Consider the following 17,804-nt stretch of genomic DNA (forward strand, 5'->3'; position numbering starts at 1 on the left):
AATTGCCCATGTGTCCTGATACACTCTCATAGCACCTTTTACACTTGTGTGTATTTGTCTTTATGTCTGGCTTCCTCTAACTGACTAAAAGTTCTCTGAGGTCAGGTATCTTATCTGATTCTTTTCAATATCTTAGAACACAGAGTAGGTATTCCAACATTTGTTGAATTGGTGTGACCAGACTACCCCATCCCAACACATGAAAAATTATCAGCTCTTATGACCTACGAACAAGGATTGTGTGGTAACTGTGACATTCATGATCAAAATGCATTTAATTCTCATCAAGGTATCTTTGGTACATGGAAAATATTTCTTCTATGCCTTTCATTATCTCATGTAATTCTATTATCACACAGATTTATATGAACGTCAGCATAGCCCACTGGTGCAGATTATGAGCTACCTAGATTTAAGTCCAGCCCCAGTTACGTATGAGCTGTGCTTTGTTTTTTTAATCCGTGAAATGGCGATGAAAAGTGTATCAACCTCAATCTTTTAATGAGACCTAAATGAGCTGATGTTTAGAACAAAGTCTGAAATATAATAAGAACTCAACAAACATTAGTCACTATTAATACAGTTACTTCCACTGATAGCACTGAACCATGGAGAGAGGAAAGAATACACGGATCTGAAATAAGAATTGAAGCAAACAAACAAAAAGGAGTCAGTTATCTAGTGGGGCTTGGTCCAGCAAACAGCTGGAAGGTGACTTTTAGGAGCCAAATGAGCAAAATCGGGATTCTGGAAGGAATCAGGTAATCCAGGCTGCAAAAGACAGAGTCCGATTCCAGACCTTCTGTTTTAGGAAGAAATCAGGCAGCTCCTTCCTAGGGCAGAGAGACTTTCCCATCTATCTGATGGGGGTGAAGTCCTTACCAAGATATGGCTCATAAAGGACAGGGAAGTGGGTCCAATTAGGTTAGGAAGGGAGATAGCAGGTGGGTCCGTGGGGCCACTCCGGGAGTCCAGTAACAGAACTAAAGGTCCATTCTAATCATTACAGATCTGGTGGTACCATTTCTTTACCAGGCACATGCTCAGACGTCCGTTTGGCTCTGGCCCCAGCATTTTGGACTTTTGCTATCTGGAACCGTCTCTTTAATTGTGTTGACTTTGTATCTCCTTAGCAACCATGATTACTTTAAATGCTTCTGGGTTTGCTTGATTTTTTTCCCCTTTCATTATTATTGATGTTATTTTCTGGACACAGATAAAACTCTTCTTTTCCACAGACAGGTTTTTGGTTGAAGTAAAACTTTTATATCCTCAAGTTATTGGTTGCTAAGGGGACCGATAAATAACCTACAAACACAACAAAGGCCCCAGGAATGGAGTTTGCTATTGGGCCAGCAGGTGCAAGGTGTATTTACTACTGTGACATGATATAGTACCTGTTCCCTCTTTGCTGATTTATTAGGGATTTCTATTATTCCTCTCACATTTTGCTCACATATTAATATACACATACCCAATATTAACGTATCACGTTATGCTCAGCTTTATTAAAACTAGGATGTCGAGTATTTACTGTTCTATTTTTAACAATTGTTGATGAAAATCTGTTGGCCATCAAGTACAGCTGTGAACAAAATAAACTGCCTTTTTTCACTTTGATATCTACCCCAACAGTGGAATGCTAAGTTTTGTGGCAGTTTTTCTTTGGAAGAAAGTTGGGTGGAAAAAAACTTTAGTGTTTTCCATTAATATTTTCTGAAGAAGGGGAGCCAATGGTGCATTGTTGAGATTCCAAAATGCCTTGCCAACCTTCTTGGTAATTAACTCTAGTGCTTCCTTTGCCTAAAGTGATGGATATCTTTTGCACGATTTTTATATGTGGCATTATATTCTTCATATTCTAAATCTGCATATTTGGGACAGTATAGATTTTAACCTCTGGTGTCTTCCCTGCTGCCCTTGGCCCTGAATTCTGAGTTCGGAGTCAAATACCCCCTTACTGTAACTTATAACATATAGTATGCATTCAACAAAAATCAAACCAACATTATTGTTTATAAAGGACTATACTAAAACTCCAGAGACTGGGTGATAAAAATATGAAAGCTGGACAGTCCTCCTTGTAAAGATCTGATTATCTAGCTGGGGAGACAACAGTTCCATGAAAAAAAAAATTAATTATAAAGATGCACTTGGAATGGACCACAAAGGAAACATCTGCTAAGGTACATAATAAATATTTATTTAAATAAATTATGATGGGAGCATCTCCAGTCATATCTTGAGGACTTCTCTTTGAGAACACTTTGTTAGCAATTTGTTTACAATTATGTATGAATATAAGTTTTTTTAAATTCAATTCATGATGATTTTTTGTCATTAATTTGGTCTAGTTTTCCTCAACATTTTCCTAGTAAAGTTATCATAGAGCCAATCATTCTATTAGAAACCATGATGCATAACATGATCATGATAAGTGCATGTGATTGTATTTGTACATCTCTCTTCCCCCCTTGATGATGAGTCTCTTAAGGTAGGGACCCCGTCGCCCTCATGTTTGCGTCCCTAATGCCTAATACATAGCAGATTCTCAACAAAGGTTTGTTGAAATGAACTCCATTATTTCAGCAACCTCAGAGACTTTTATTTACATAAATTGTATAAATTTTTAATTATTAATAATTCCAAAAGAACAGGAAATAGCATAAACCTGGATTTTAAGAGTACTAACATTTTGCCATATTTGCTTTAGGTATATATTTTTTTCTTTTTTGAGGAATAACAGATTACAGCCAAAGTCCCAGTAGACCTTAGCCCACCTCCCCACCCCCTGTCCCTGTTCCTTTCTTTTTTCCTCCCTCAAATAACCACTCTTCTGAAGTTGGTGTTCATGCTTCCTGTGACTCTAATTATGTCTTTCCAATATATATATGTAGCTGTAAAAATACAAAGTTTTAAAATTTTTATGCAATAGTGTAATAATAAATATATTATTTATAATAATAAATATTACATGTTATATAATCATATATTCTATATTATATATAATAAAATTATTGTATATGAATTCTTTTCAACTGGTTATTTTTTAATTTAGAATTTATGTTGTCAAGATTTATCAATATTGAGATATGCAGTTTTTCAGAATGACCCATCTTCCTTGATCAAATTTAGGATAAAAATCTCTATTATCTAAAATCTGAGAGTTGGCCTAACTTATATAATAATGAAAGAATGCCCTATGAATATGAGGCAAAGAGAAAGGGGCCAAAAGTCTCTTCCATGCCTTTCTACCTTGTTAGACTACCTTGGCTAGCCCTCTCAACTGACTATTATATCAAAGCAAAAACTCCTAAATGAAGAGCCAGGGATTAGAAAGGAAAGCTGAGGCATGAACTGTGCACTCCTCCCCACAGATCCACATCACAAACAGTCCAGCAGTCACCAAATTTGCACCATTTAGAGCACTGGCAGGGAAAGAAGGTCGGAACTTCTCTTTTGAAATTTCAGAAGAGACATCTTTCCTTCCCTTCATCTCAACTTTTCTTCCAAAGACATATGACTTGTTAATGGCCAGGCCCACTACATGGGTTGCTAACGCAAGTTATCCAAATTTTCCCATCAAATAAGAATGTATATAGTATTTGTGAAAAACAAAGCAGTTGCTTAGAAAAACAGGCTTGCTAGTGAATTACATGCATAATTTCCTAAAAGCATTTGCCAAGACAAAGTCCCTTTTATCATATGGCTCCTGGGGTAACTAATTCTCATTTAATGTGAAACTGAAAGATTAAGAAGTCATAATTTACCACTAGTCAGTTGCCAGATGACTGCTGCTAAGGACTTTGTTTCTGAGATCTTAAATGTTCCAATACATATATATTTCATATATATCAATTCATGAATTTGATGTCAAAGTCCATTTCTTGTCTTTTATTCATTTTTCTTCCCTGAAAATCTGGCTAATACTAAGGATCAATAAAAAAAATCTTTTGAAAAAATTTAAAGAACATGTAAGTTTCTCTGCAACTTCTGGTTCACAGGTATGGCTCATTGAAGATACCCATGTACAAAATCCAAACTGAAAATGGATAAAATGGATAGTAGGTTCTGGGTTCGTAGTATTTATCTTAGGGCTTCTCTAAAAATCTTGTCTCCTGGGGTGCCTGGTTGGCTCAGTTGGTTAAACTTCCAACTCTTAATTTTGGCTCAGGTCATGATCTCAGGGTTGTGAGATTGACCCTGCACAGGGCTCTGTGCTCAGTGGGGAGTCTGCTTGAGATTGTCTCTCTCCTTCACCCACTATCCTTCCCCCTATGTGCATACATGTGCATGCACTCTCTCAAATAAATAAATCTTTTTTAAAAATCTTGTTCTGAAAAAATAATCTTGTTCTGTTTTCAAAGTTTTGTTTATACAACATTTTAAAACATTTGCTTCAAGTATTGAGATACATCTCTGTGTAAGAAAGCATGGCCTTCATAATAGAATGTTTAATTCCTTCAATTAAAACTACTTTAAGGGATCCCTGGGTGGCGCAGCGGTTTGGCGCCTGCCTTTGGCCCAGGGCACGATCCTGGAGACCCGGGATCGAATCCCACGTCGGGCTCCCTGCATGGAGCCTGCTTCTCCCTCTACCTGTGTCTCTGCCTCTCTGTCTCTCTCTCTCTGTGTGACTATCATGAATAAATAAATAAAATCTTTAAAAAAAAAAATAAAACTACTTTAAGTGTCATGTTGCAATACATGTAAATTTGTAATCCCTTGTCGCTTTTCACCTCTAGAGTTTTCCCGAATCAAATAATAACCTAATCTAATAAAACAGGGCTAATATGTAAACATTGCTCCACAAAACTATACAACCTACAAACACAAGAATTGAAGAAAGTATATGGCAGTAAAGCATTAACAGGAAGAAGAAGTTAGGTCTTTTCTATTTGAAACTGCAAAGGAATTTAAGTATAAGTAATACAATTACCAGAGAGGGACTTCAGCCTGACCGTTGGAATATTAAACAACACAGCTCCTAATGAAGTTTGGCCTCAATGTTTAAGAAAAAATAGAGTGGCCTCTGTTTCTTGGCTCCTGGGGAGCCAGACTCAGCAATAGTTTTGTTGTCTTTTTCCCTGACCCAGGTTCCAGCTGTACCTACAACAAGCCAAGGCTTCCCCAGTTACTTTCATCCCTTTATGGAGCAACTCAGTATCAGAGCAGTGAGCTCCCAAGAAAATACTGAGCAAGTCCAAGCCTGTTGGAATCACCCAGGGAAGCAAACACTGTTCTAGACACTGGATTCTGCAGCCTCATCACCAAGGTGGTGTGGCCGAATGTCCTGTGTCTAGCATTGGGGTAGTTTCCAAATTTTCTAAACTCTGTGATCTGGTTATTTATTTTCTTTGATTGGATCCATATTACACACACACACACAACTGAGGCAATTACCTGCAGCACAAAAGCTTTTAAAAATGCAAAACTGATGCACTTTTGTCTCTGTTATCAGGATATTTCAGATATTTCAGGTAAAGATGATATTTTAGCTTGAATGCCTCATATAGAATCTCATTTCTCTAATTCTCTTTGTATGAGCACATGTGAACCTGCATAGCTTACTTGATTACAATAAAATGCTAGTAATCTGATAGATAACAATACATTTTTTCTCTGTCACGTCATCCCCCACATCATGTTACTCTTCACACTTTAGAACTCTACTCAAGTGGATTCATTCATAAGACCTTCCTAGATACATTCCATAGTCTACTTACCATTCTGTTCACCTTTAAGCCCTCACCTTTACAGATCTAACCAGCTGTTAATTTGGGTTTTCCTTTGAAAATACTGCGAAGGGAGAATTTTTCTAGCGGCTCTGTTTCTTCGTGTTCTTTTTTCTATTTCCACTTGGCATTCTGTGCCCCAGGTTACTAATGCATCCTAGGACCCTCTGTTATGATACTCCATTAGGGAAATGAGGTTAGTCTATCATACTTTGTATGTTTTTTCTATTCTCCTCTCAATTAGAAGTAAACTATTCTGCATGCCATTTTTTTCAGAGGATCCTGAGTAAGAGCTGACTAGGTAACATGATATGTTAATCGATGATGGATATTTCTTTCAGGCAGCATAGGTGCATTTAAAGGAAGCTTTCTTCACAGAGGTTAATGGTAAAAATTTCAGTCATCATAACAAGTCAATAAAATAATCTAATTATATGCAAAGATGATTTTTAAAGTCTTAGAAATCTTAAAGTATATGGTGAGAATCATAGTTTATAGAACTGGTTCAAATACCTAGTAATTGTTCATGAAGAAAAGTATCACTAATTTTAACAAATTGGGAAGAAATACAGATCCAATTAAAAAAAAATCAGTCCTATTTTTAAGGTAGTTTAAAGAAATACTCCTTTCCCTTTCTTGGCTTCCAGAATGCTGACAGCAGGCTTAAATCACCTCCCTAGCCAAGTATTAGGTAATTTATGGAGAAGCAGACAAGCTCAAGAAGACAGGTCTATTGCTCACTGTATGTCTGATCCCTACAGTGAGTCTGCCACTCAGAAACTTACCACTCCACAAGATGTCCTCAACATGCCCGCACATTGTTATTAGTTCTCAGAAATATAAATGGACTGCCAGGGATCTTCAAATATAAGAGGAAATTCTTTAACACAGATGAGATCAAAACAATAGAAAAACAAAAATCTCAGAGAAACAGAGACAATCCAGAGACCAAAAGAAATTTTCAGAGAAAACATGACTATTATTCTGAGAGCTCAGAGAAGTAACAGATGAGATGGTGGACATATTAATTAGCTTAATGGTGGTAATCATTTTACAATGTATACATTCACAAAACCATTACATTGTGTACCTCGAATATACACAATTTTTGTCAATTATAGTTCAATAAAACCAGAATATAGAAGTATATATTTTAAGTGAAAATGCAATAAATTAATTAATAATCAAAAATAGAAGATATTGCATCCACAAAATAAAAACAGGAGAGGATAAAAAAGGAACATTCAGAGAACAAAAAGATACTCTTGGAAATAAAAATTTTGGTAGCAGAAATTTAAAAATTGCAAAAAAAGTTTAAGCAGATACATTCAAGGATATTGCCCCCCAAATATAATACAAAACATGAAAAACAGAAAATAGGAAAGAAAATATAAGATAGAGGATTAGCTCAAGAGCTCCCCTGTTAGAATAATAGTGGTTCCACAAAAAGAAAATAGATAAAATTTTACCAGAGAAAATTATCAAAGAAATGACACAAGAAAAATGTCCAGAATTGAAGACCAAAAGTCACCAAACTGAAAAAGCTCACAGAGCATACAGCTCAATAAATGAAAAGGCTAGAACCTACCAGAACATTGGAGGTAAAAAGAAGACCCATAAAACCTCAAAAAAGAAAAACAATCATATACCACAAATCAGGATTCAGTGATATTAGACTTATGAATGTTAATACCAGAATTTGAAGATAATTTAGCAATAACTTCAAATTTCTGAGTGAAAGTTCTCAAAATGAAAATTCTGTATCTAGCCAAACTAAATGATATGCCAATATAAAATACAGTTATTTTCAGACATGAAAATTCTCAAAATATTTAAGTCCTGTGCTGAGATGACATTTGAAATTTAAAAACTGGCATGACATGGCACTTCCAATTAGGTCAGAAGACCTACACCAGGATGCAGTCCATTGTTAACAGGCGGTCATAATGTGGACTCTGCTCAGTTTCCATGAACTCTTTCTCAGCAGCTGTGGGATGATATGCTCCAACCAAGCTAAGAAATAGAATAAGAAATTGGAAAACATGGAGTACAGAGTATAGAAGTGAAGCAAAATCAATTCATAGTAACATGGTAAAGGAAAGCCTTGCAACTTCAGACATCAGATAGGAGAAAATAATCTGAGTTGGACCTAAGTGAAGTAAGGCTGGAGAAATGTCTGCAAGTGAAAAAATGATTCTGACAGATTTCCTCGCAGGTGACGCACTGAGAAAAGGTTTATACTTCTGTCAGAGACTTGAGGACCAATATAATGATAGATGCAGGGGAACTAAGCAAATAAAAAAGTAAGATAATTACTAATTCCAGAGAAAAGGCAAGTAGTACTGGAAAAGAAATACACTAGCATTTTCCTATATGGGTCCAAGTAAATAATACTTTTTAATCATAATGGTGGACATTATTGAATGTGAACATTCAATTCAAACATTGAATATGGACTTAACCAATAATTGTGGCATAACATCCTTGTGTCTGTTCTTTCCCTAACCCAATATATGCATTTAGTCAACAAATCTCACAAATTCTAAGTCATAAGTGGTTTTAAAAGTTCCCCTTTTGGGCACCTGGGTGACTTACTTGGTTAAGCGTCTGACTCTTGATTTTGGCTCATGTCATGATCTCAGGGCTGTGAGATTGAGCCTCAGGTCAGGCTCTGTGCTGGGTGTGGATCCTGCTTGGGATTCTCGCTCTCCCTTTCTCTCTGACCCTCCTCTCTCTCTCCTCCTGCTCTTCATGAAATTAAAAAAAGTCCTCCTTTTTTCTCCATCCCACTACTTAGGTTCTCAAGTCTTAACTGGAGGCAGGCAACTCCAGCTGGAGGATCAACCCAGTGTCCTGACAAGGTCAAGTCCAGGGGGGCAGAAACTGGAATGCTGAAAGCTCATTAATGAAAACAAAATCAAAATAAAGCTGGGGAGAGTAATCAGGACAGAGTAGAGTAATGACCCAAAGAATTATGTTATTGAAGATGGTAAGGAAAGCAAGGAGACATATTGGCAAGTTGGTCAAAATCAGATGCTAAATCAAGTTTCTGTCATTTATTTGCTTTGTGACCATTTAGTTCCTTTCTTTTTTCTTCTCAAAAATAATACAATATAATAATATATATTATATGTAATATATAATAATAATATATTAATACCAATAGAATAATACTTTCCTCCCAAGGCTATATATGAACACTGCATAATTTGTGACATGTAAAGGTTTAGGATTGTGTCTGGCATATGGTGAAAGCTCAATTATCTCAGATATTACTTATTTTTGGCACACTCTCCAAAGAGGCAGGGAAAGTAGCTTTCAAGTGCTCACAACATGTTGAAATAGAGAATCCCAAATGCAAGCACATATGGAGACGTGGATGGGAACTGGTTAAGCAAGATGGATGTGTTACCTTGTCACTTTAACCTGGATTACTACAAGACCTCCTAAGATGGTGTCCTTGCATCTGCCCTCTTTCTAATTTTTAGAATACAACCCTGCTGAAAGCTGTCCAGAGGCTTCCCATGGCTCTCAGGATAAAATTCAAGCTACTGGCAAGAAATAGAAGACTCTTCAATCACATATTTCTTCAGTTTCATGTTCTACCTTGTTGCCATGTGTTATCACCCTAATTTCCAGTTTTAGTACTACTGTGTTCCCCCAAAGAAGCCAAGCTCTCCAAAGCTTGGACCTATTTGCATAAAATCTCAGTCCTTGATCCAAATCCATCTGGCTAACTTCCACTCATCATTCAGGATTCCTTCTAAGATTTAGCATGACTTTCTCTCCCTTCTCTCACAGAACCTTGTTGGACTCCTCCTTCTAGCACCAAGTTCATCTTTTTAATTGTTGGGAGGTTTTTGATTACTAATTCAGTCTCCTTCCTAGTCATCAGTCTGTTCAGATTTTCTGTTTCTTCATGATTCAGTATTGGAACATTGTATGTTTCTGGGAATTTTTGCATTTCTTCTAGGGTGTCCTATTTGTTGGCAAACCTTTTGTAGTTCTTATGTCGCTGTGCTGTATTCATTGGTTTTTTGATGTGTTCATCTGTCTTTTAAGTCAGGGGCTATCTCTTTTACTTCCTATATCCCTAAATTTTTGACCAGTGCCCAACACATATTAAATGCTGTAATAAATGTTTGAAGAGCAAAAAAAGACTTTGGGATCAGTAAAACTTGCTTAAAAAATACCAAAAGATTTTAAAAGCAGGCCTTTGGTTTAAACAAGTCTTCTGTGATCTTATCGGCACAATTGTCTAACCAATTATTACTTGATAGTGCTGAATTAGCCCACCCCATGTCTAATTGTAAATATTAGCTTAATGATTTTATTAAGTATTTCTAACTTAGGGTGCTTACAGATTCTATGTATGTCTTACCTTCCCCCTTAGAATTGCCCTTTTCAAAGCTTGACACCATATTCATTTTCCCTGTGTGTTCCATCTATGTGTAAATATTCAATGTTGTAGAATCACTAAGGTATTAGCCACATGATTCAACAAGTTTGGCTCATGAGTGGATCACGTGTCTTATTTATAACTCAAGCATTTAAACTAATTTGAACTGGTACTTAAAAAAAAAAAAAAAAAAAAGATGGTAGCTATTCAAACCAATACTGCCTGCCTTTGTTTATTGCCCAGGACTTACTTCTTCTCTTTAATTTAAAGTCCACACTCTTATCTGTGTCTCTGGTTTCCAGAGTAATTTTTGGCCTTTTGAACAAGCTTACGCAATTAACTCTGACACCTGTGTGCTATTTAATGAAAGCCACGCATTGGCTAGAGCATATGGTAAGAAAGAGAATGTTACTATGAAAATTATAATATTGTGTTGAAGATTGTTAGCATCTATTATTACACTGTAAAATTACTTCAAACAGTCCTGTAATTTATCAATAAATTTTAGAACTTAAAGTCCATGTTTAATGAAATCTTCAAGGTTATTTCCCTTTAAAAATAAAACAAATACTAATGATTCCTTTTTGATTTAACCTACCCCTCAGCTATTTCTTAAATAATCTGTTCCCAAGGAAACAGCCTGAGCCACAGTGTCTCTGGTTTAACCTCAGAAGGTAAAACTAATTATAAGGACTATCATTTTTTTCATAGAGAAAAATAGTACTTCTGGAATATTTTTAAAGAAATTCACTTTCCTTTAAATCCATTCAGTTATCCAAACTAACTCTTAGAGTAGTTTTAGACAAGGCCCTAAGAGTTAGTGCTAGTGAATTAATTTTTTTTGAATTGATTAATTTTTAATCCACAAGACTACTTGCATATTTGACAGACAAGCCTAAATTGTTTGTTATGCTTTTTTTTAAAGCAGCATCCATAATTTTTGAATCACAGAATCTTCCACCAACAAAACAAAGAAAAACAAACTCGGGATCCCTGGGTGGCTCAGCGGTTTAGCCCCTGCCTTTGGCCCAGGCGCGATCCTGGAGTCCCGGGATCGAGTCCCACGTCAGGCTCCCGGTATGGAGCTTGCTTCTCCCTCTGCCTGTGTCTGTCTGTCTGTCTCTCTCTCTGTCTATCATAAATAAATAAATAAATAAATAAATAAATAAATAAATAAATCTTAAAAAAAAAAGAAAAGAAAAACAAACTCATTCGTTGGTGTTTTAACTTGTAAGCATAGCAGCATGTGATGTTATATTTCTGAAAAAAAAAAACTTTTATCAAGAACATTGAAGCTTAATTTGAAACAAACTGTATAAATAATGGAGATACATTTATAACTAATTTTGAAATTTAAAGTATGTTAAATCTCATTCCTTTTACATAGAAGCTTAAGCAGATGCTTCAAAACATTTTGGAAATAAGCAAAGGCCATATTGTTTGAAGGTGACAATAGGTGGTAACAGATGAATCCATTAGCATTAAACTTTGAGTTTCAGGTAAGTTAGTCAACATGTTACCATATTTTGACTGGGTAATAGACACAAAGTTTTATGTATAAACAGAAGATTTCCAAGAGAAAAAATGTTCTAAGTTAATTGTCCATCTTAGAGCTATGGTTAAATAAATAATAATATATATGCATTGTTGGATATTACCTATACCTCAAAATTGTTTTTGAAGATGTTTCAGTGGCATGGGAAAATGTAATTAATATGACTAAATGAATATATAAAACGCTTGGAAATTAGGGCACCTGAGTGGTTCAGTCAGTTAAGCATTCAACTCTTGTTTTCAACTCAGGTAGTGATCTTATGGTTCATGAGATTGAGCCCCACATCAAGCCCCATGTTGGACTCTATGTTCAGTCAGTAGTCTGTTTGAAGATTCTCTCCCTCTGCCCCTCCCTCCACCATCTCTCTCTCTTTCTAAAATAAATAAATAAATCTTCAAAAAAAAATAAGTGCTTGGAAATTGAACATAATACATAGCATGATATACAAATTATCTACTATAATGCCAAATTTTAAAAAGAGGTAAAAAACAATATACAACATACTAACGGTTTTGTACTAGATCTTTTCTATTAACACGTTTGTATGACCCAAGTTTTTCTAATATTCATGTCTTCCGTAATCAGAAAACATATTTAGAAATTAATATGTTAAAAAAAGGAAGTTAATATGTATATAGTCTTCTAGTTGCATAAATCATATATTCTGAAACTGAATAGTTAGCTTAAATAGCTAAGTCTCCTCCTAGGTTTATTTGTATATCTTTTTTATCCACACAAATGGTAATAAATTTAAGAAATCAGATTTTGTGCTAATATTGTTGGTCATGTTTTCTAGAGAAGACAATTTGTATTCAGTGAACACCCAAAACATTAGGATGAGAAAGAAGTTTCAATTCAACATTATAGAATAGGTTACAAAAGTAAGTCATACTCTATAGTAAGGAATGCACAGAAAATATAGATTCCTAATTTTGTCTAAAACCACTCATTTTCCTCAAATCTGTCCCCCACTACATGGCAAAGGAAAAAGAAAGAGGGGAGGGAGGAAAAGAAAGAAGGAGCAAAGAAAGCAAAAGAAAGAGAGAGAGACTGAAAGAGAGAAAGTAGGAGGGAAGGAGGGGGTTAAAAATTGAATCCAAGTCAGTGTAAAAGTCCATCTGAGCCAATAATTTATACCAGGCATCTAGGTTTTACCTGGTCTTCTGAGGATACTTGCTCTGCCCTTCAGAGTCTTCTCTTCTCCTTTTTCCTTTTAGAGTTAGTTAGTGCCTAGGGCCAGGAAAATGTTCACATCACCTCTTGGTATTGAAAGAAAGGAGGCCACTGAGGACATGCTACTCCTTTGTTGTAGATTCACTGATTCTCCTGAAGTATCATCAGGCTGGTCTGTCCCAGAGCATTCTGCTGGTATCAAGTCTTAACCTGTCTAGTCAATACACCTAGAGTATTTTTCTCTCTGTTCACCTGGGGCTCAGGCCCTGCCTACTTACTCTATCTTGCTGTCTGGCATTGCAGACCCTGTGGACCCCTTAGACCATGGTAAAGCCTAGGGGACCCCAGGTAGGCCTGTCTGTCCTCACCTCAGATCCCATGCCACAGGAAAGCTGAAACTAGGCTGTATAGAGCAATTTAGGCTTCCTATATGTGTCTAGATTGCAGTATCCTAAGGCATGTTGACCACGCTTGCTGTCCTGTCAACCGTGTTAGAGGCCCAAAGCCCATCTTTGCATTCCCTCAGCACCTCCTTGAGTGAGAATTTCATCACAAAAAGGGAGCAGAACCAGAGAATGTCTGCCACGGGTGTTCCCTAGGCTTCTATAGCTCTGGGATTTAGACTAAGGGGAGAGAAAAGGATGCATGTCTGACTTTCTACCCCCCACATCTTTCTTTCTTCCTTCCTCTTCTCTAGGGCTAGATTATATGGACTTTTCTTTTACTTCTCCCTTTTGTCTAGCGCAGATTGCCCATATCCAAAATTCTGCGATCTAGTTGGCCAGGCCTGGCATTTGAACAATTAAATGGAAGCTATAGTTATTTAGAAAATCCTTTTTCTTTCAACAGTGTCTGTCTTTTAAAGCCACTGATATGTGGGGAGATTTTGTCTTGAAAGTCATCTGGGGGTTATTCTGTATGTTAGTAAATTGAACACCAATAAAAAATTAAAAAAAAAAAAAAAAAAAAAAGAAAGTCATAGCATGACTTTTTTTTTTTCCCTAACACTCGAATCCCCACTTCAGCATAAGGTAGGTGGATGTCTTGAGATACTTGTATGTTGAGAGTTTTAAAAAATAAAATCATATTAATTTTTTTCTAAATAGCCTTTATTTTTTAAAAAATATTTTATTTGTTTATTCATGAGAGACACACAGAGAGAGGCAGAGACACAGGCAGAGGAAGAAGCAGGCTCCCTGCAGGGAGCCCCATGTGGGACTCAATTCCAGGACCCAGGAATCGCGACCTGACCTCAAGGTAGACACTCAACCACTGAGCCATCCAGGCGCCCCTCTAAATAGCCTTCATGTCATTTTTTATCACTGTTGACTTAGTAAATTTTACTCATTTCCAAATTAGGAGAGGGATGGGAAGGTTTTCTGAATTAATGGCTTGAATGGAATGCAGATTACCCATGAGGAATTTTAAGTACTGGCAAGGTATCTGTATTCACAGGTTGAATCATTAATTTAACAGATTATTTATTGAATTCTATTATAAACTGGACACAACTCTTGGTCCTGGGGAAAGATTTGTGAACAAGACAGGTAAGGCCTCTGCTATCTTGGAGTTGAGCTGAAATTCTGGGAACAGAATGTATATACATATATATGATATGTATGTATATATCCCCACATACACCAGAAAGACTGAAGTGAGAACATACATGCTTGAAGAAAAAAAAAATAGGTAACATGATCAAGGAGATTGGGTGACTTTTACGTGGAGTGGCAATCTGAAGCTGCTGGGAGAATGAGTTTTAAGCTAAAATCAGAATGACAAGAAGGAGTCTGGCATATGAAGATAAGAAAGAAAAGAAATAACCATTCAAAAGGCCCTAGAGGGGAACAAACAAAACTTGGCAAGCTCAAGAATCAGGGAGGAAAACATCTTCAGTGTGGCTTAAGGGCAAATGGCAAGGAGAAAAGTAGAATGAAATTAGAAAGGTCAGTGGGGGCAATTATGTAGGGCTTTGTAAACAAGGAGAAAGGATTTGGATTTTCTACATAGTGCAAAGGGAAGCCATCGGCTAGTTTTAATGGAAAGAATGATTTTATCTTTGGAGAAACACTGACTGAGGCAAAAGCAGAACGAAAGGTTAGGAGGGAAATCTTGATGATCGCCAATGGTGGCTTAAACTAAGGAGTAGTGGTACAAAGAAAGTGGATTTTGATGCATGATTTGGAGGTAAAATTAACAGGATTTATTGATGCGTGAAAGAAAGGAATCAAGAATTATTACTTTGCTTTTGGCATTTTCTGAAAAGATACATAGAATTCAGGTGAGCATATATGTGTTTCCAACCATGCACAACCAATGGTCCTGGGTTCTGTCTTCAATTAAGTGTCAGTCTTGGTACTGAAAGGCACAGTGTAAGGTGCAATTCTGTTTCTTCTAGAAGGGAAAGAAGGGAGCAAATATCACAACTGTCAGTGAGTGCTCTGCCAGCCACTGAGTGGTACATGAAAATTATTCATCTGGTGGAGGCTCATAACCGTGGGTAAGAGAAAGAGATGATATTCCTTGAAGAGGGTGGGGGCGCAAATCTTCCATTAGGTCCTCCTGGTATTTGAAAACATCAATCTCATGTTCATTTTTTTTCCTGTTTATTCCTCATATTCTACTGTCCCATCCCCCAAGCTTCTTTTCCATCTCTATTTTTCTTCTTAAACTTTATTAATTTTGCCCTTTCATCATCATCACCATCATGGCTACCAGTTTTTTATTGAATATTAAATAAATAAATATACACATATGGTCTGAATTACTTCTTGCAACAACTTGGGGAGATATGATTAGCTCTCTTGAAAGGTACCCTTAGGCTTGGTGAGATAAAGCAGCCAGCCCAAGGTTACCAGGCCAGGAAGTGGCAGAGCCAAGTGTGAAAACAGGTTTGTCTGACTCTGAAGCTTGTGTCCTCAGCCTGTGCTCTCTCGTCTGTGGCTTCTCTCCTTCCTTCAACTCACTGCTCTTTCTCTCTGCCCCTCCTTTCTCTCTGTCTCTCTGTCCCCTCTCCTGGTCTGTTTCCCTTTCTTCCTTCTCTCCTCCTTTTTCCTTCTTCTGCTTTTGTCTGATGGCCCTGCCTGGTCCCTCACTACAGTCTTGCTATTACAAATCTGAAATTTGGTGTTATTACAAATAGAAAATACAAGTCCTAGACTATCAGGGCTCAAAGAACTTCAGTGGCAGAGCCAAGACTTCAAGGCAGGTTGATGGAGTCTCTACTCCACAAAATCATTGTTCCAAACATATAAATACAGACCGAGGCAGGAGCCATCTTTTTCCATTGTCATCAGTGTGGCTCCTGCTTTGGCTCTCCTGCTCTGAAGTGTGCCATTTGTGGAGATTACTCTCAGTCTTGGCTTTCCAGGACAGAGGGACTACCCTCTGCACTTGTAGGACATTTGTCACATGCCCAGCTAGGATTATAACTACTTGAAAGATCATTTTTCTTCTCTCCATATTACTCACCATGTATAATTCAAAATGAAAATAAAACAGCCGAAAAGTAAGAGCAGAAATGTTTGAAAAAAATCACAATTATTCTATACTATTTCTATGCTTAAATATGTAAAGCTTAACTTCATTCCAAAAAAGTATTTGTACCTCCGATTTGCTATTGTCCCAAGCACAGTCTTCAACGGAGTATCGGGTAACCCAACTACATAATGCAGGTAGCAGGAGAATGGTTAAGGACAGGTTAGGAAATGAGCAGCAGAATATAAATCTAAAAAGGGGCGATAGAGATAATAAATTTACATATCACTTGCCCTGAGCTAGGGAAGTAGCAAATGTAAACTATATACATTTGTTCTTACCACAAACATTTTTGATCATTGTTAATATTATTCCAATTCTACTGATGAGTCTCCAGGATAGTAAAAAAGTTTCCAGGAGTTGGATCTGGTTCTGTGGTCTCTACAACCCAAGTGAGCTTTTAAAGGACATTCTGTCTTACAAATGTAGTTTGGATACCACTTCTTAAAATAAATGTTTTATACTTTAAAACATTTAGATTAGCTATGGTATTATTGTCTTAACCTGTTTCTCTTTTTCTAAACAAACTTTCAGAAAGTCGTTATGTAAGAACTTCATATTTAATTAGCACTTTTGATAAATACTAGTAATAGATAATGTTTCTATGAAACAAGCTATTCTCAATATCCTTATGCTCTTAGCTGTCCATATTTTTTAGTATTTTTGTAAGCCATACCATTAGGTAATATGACACATTTTAAGATATTAAACATGGAGTAACTTATATTTGAGGTGGGCTTTGGAATTTGTAACCCATTAGCCATGGTATAGAAAAGAGAAATTTCCAGCATTTGCTATGTCATCAGACTGGAATCCGTCAAGAACAGTGCAATGTGTTATTACTGAATACAGATTTCCATGTGAATGGGTTGTAGCCATTTCTTAGGATATCAGAAGCTCAATGGCAGGTGATGAGAGTTCCTATTACAGGACCAATGAGGATACAGATACAGAAATTCAATCATTAAGTGAAAAGTTTAAACTGCAATGAATGGAGGAAAGGAAGAAAGTTTAGAAAGAAGAAAGACTAGAAATATTGTCCTTCTTTATTCAAGTGGGGAAAAATGAGACCCAAGAGAAGATAGGAAACTGCAAAGGGCATTCTGGGAGCCTACCTCATAATAAAATCAAAATTCTTCAAATGGTAGTTGGAAGAGCATATCCCTTTTCTCTGCCAAACCACCCAAGCTCCTAAGAATATACCTGTGACTATAATGGCAGCTCTTCAGGAATGTCTCATTGTATCTTGTTTGTATCATATTATATCTTGTTTAAAACCAATGAGCAGTGCAATATTCATTTGTTAGACTTTATCAATAGCTTGAGGAACTGATAGGTGTCTTATTCTCTCTGAAATGAAAAGACATTCTGAGTATGTAGCGAGGATTTCTAATCACATACTGTG

General features: G+C 36.5%; 1 protein-coding gene and 1 long non-coding RNA gene across 3 annotated transcripts in view; one reads left to right on the forward strand and one right to left on the reverse strand.

Annotated features, from left to right (window-relative positions):
- Positions 1-17,804, reverse strand: part of KCNK2 (potassium two pore domain channel subfamily K member 2) — a 199,432-nt gene that overhangs the window by 140,895 nt on the left and 40,733 nt on the right. The gene's annotated exons all lie outside the window — the stretch shown is intronic.
- LOC144316311 (uncharacterized) overlaps positions 1-17,804 on the forward strand; it is a 32,449-nt gene that overhangs the window by 12,024 nt on the left and 2,621 nt on the right. The gene's annotated exons all lie outside the window — the stretch shown is intronic.

Source organism: Canis aureus, chromosome 6 (genome assembly GCF_053574225.1).
Source record: "Canis aureus isolate CA01 chromosome 6, VMU_Caureus_v.1.0, whole genome shotgun sequence".
Taxonomy (NCBI): Eukaryota; Metazoa; Chordata; class Mammalia; order Carnivora; family Canidae; genus Canis; species Canis aureus.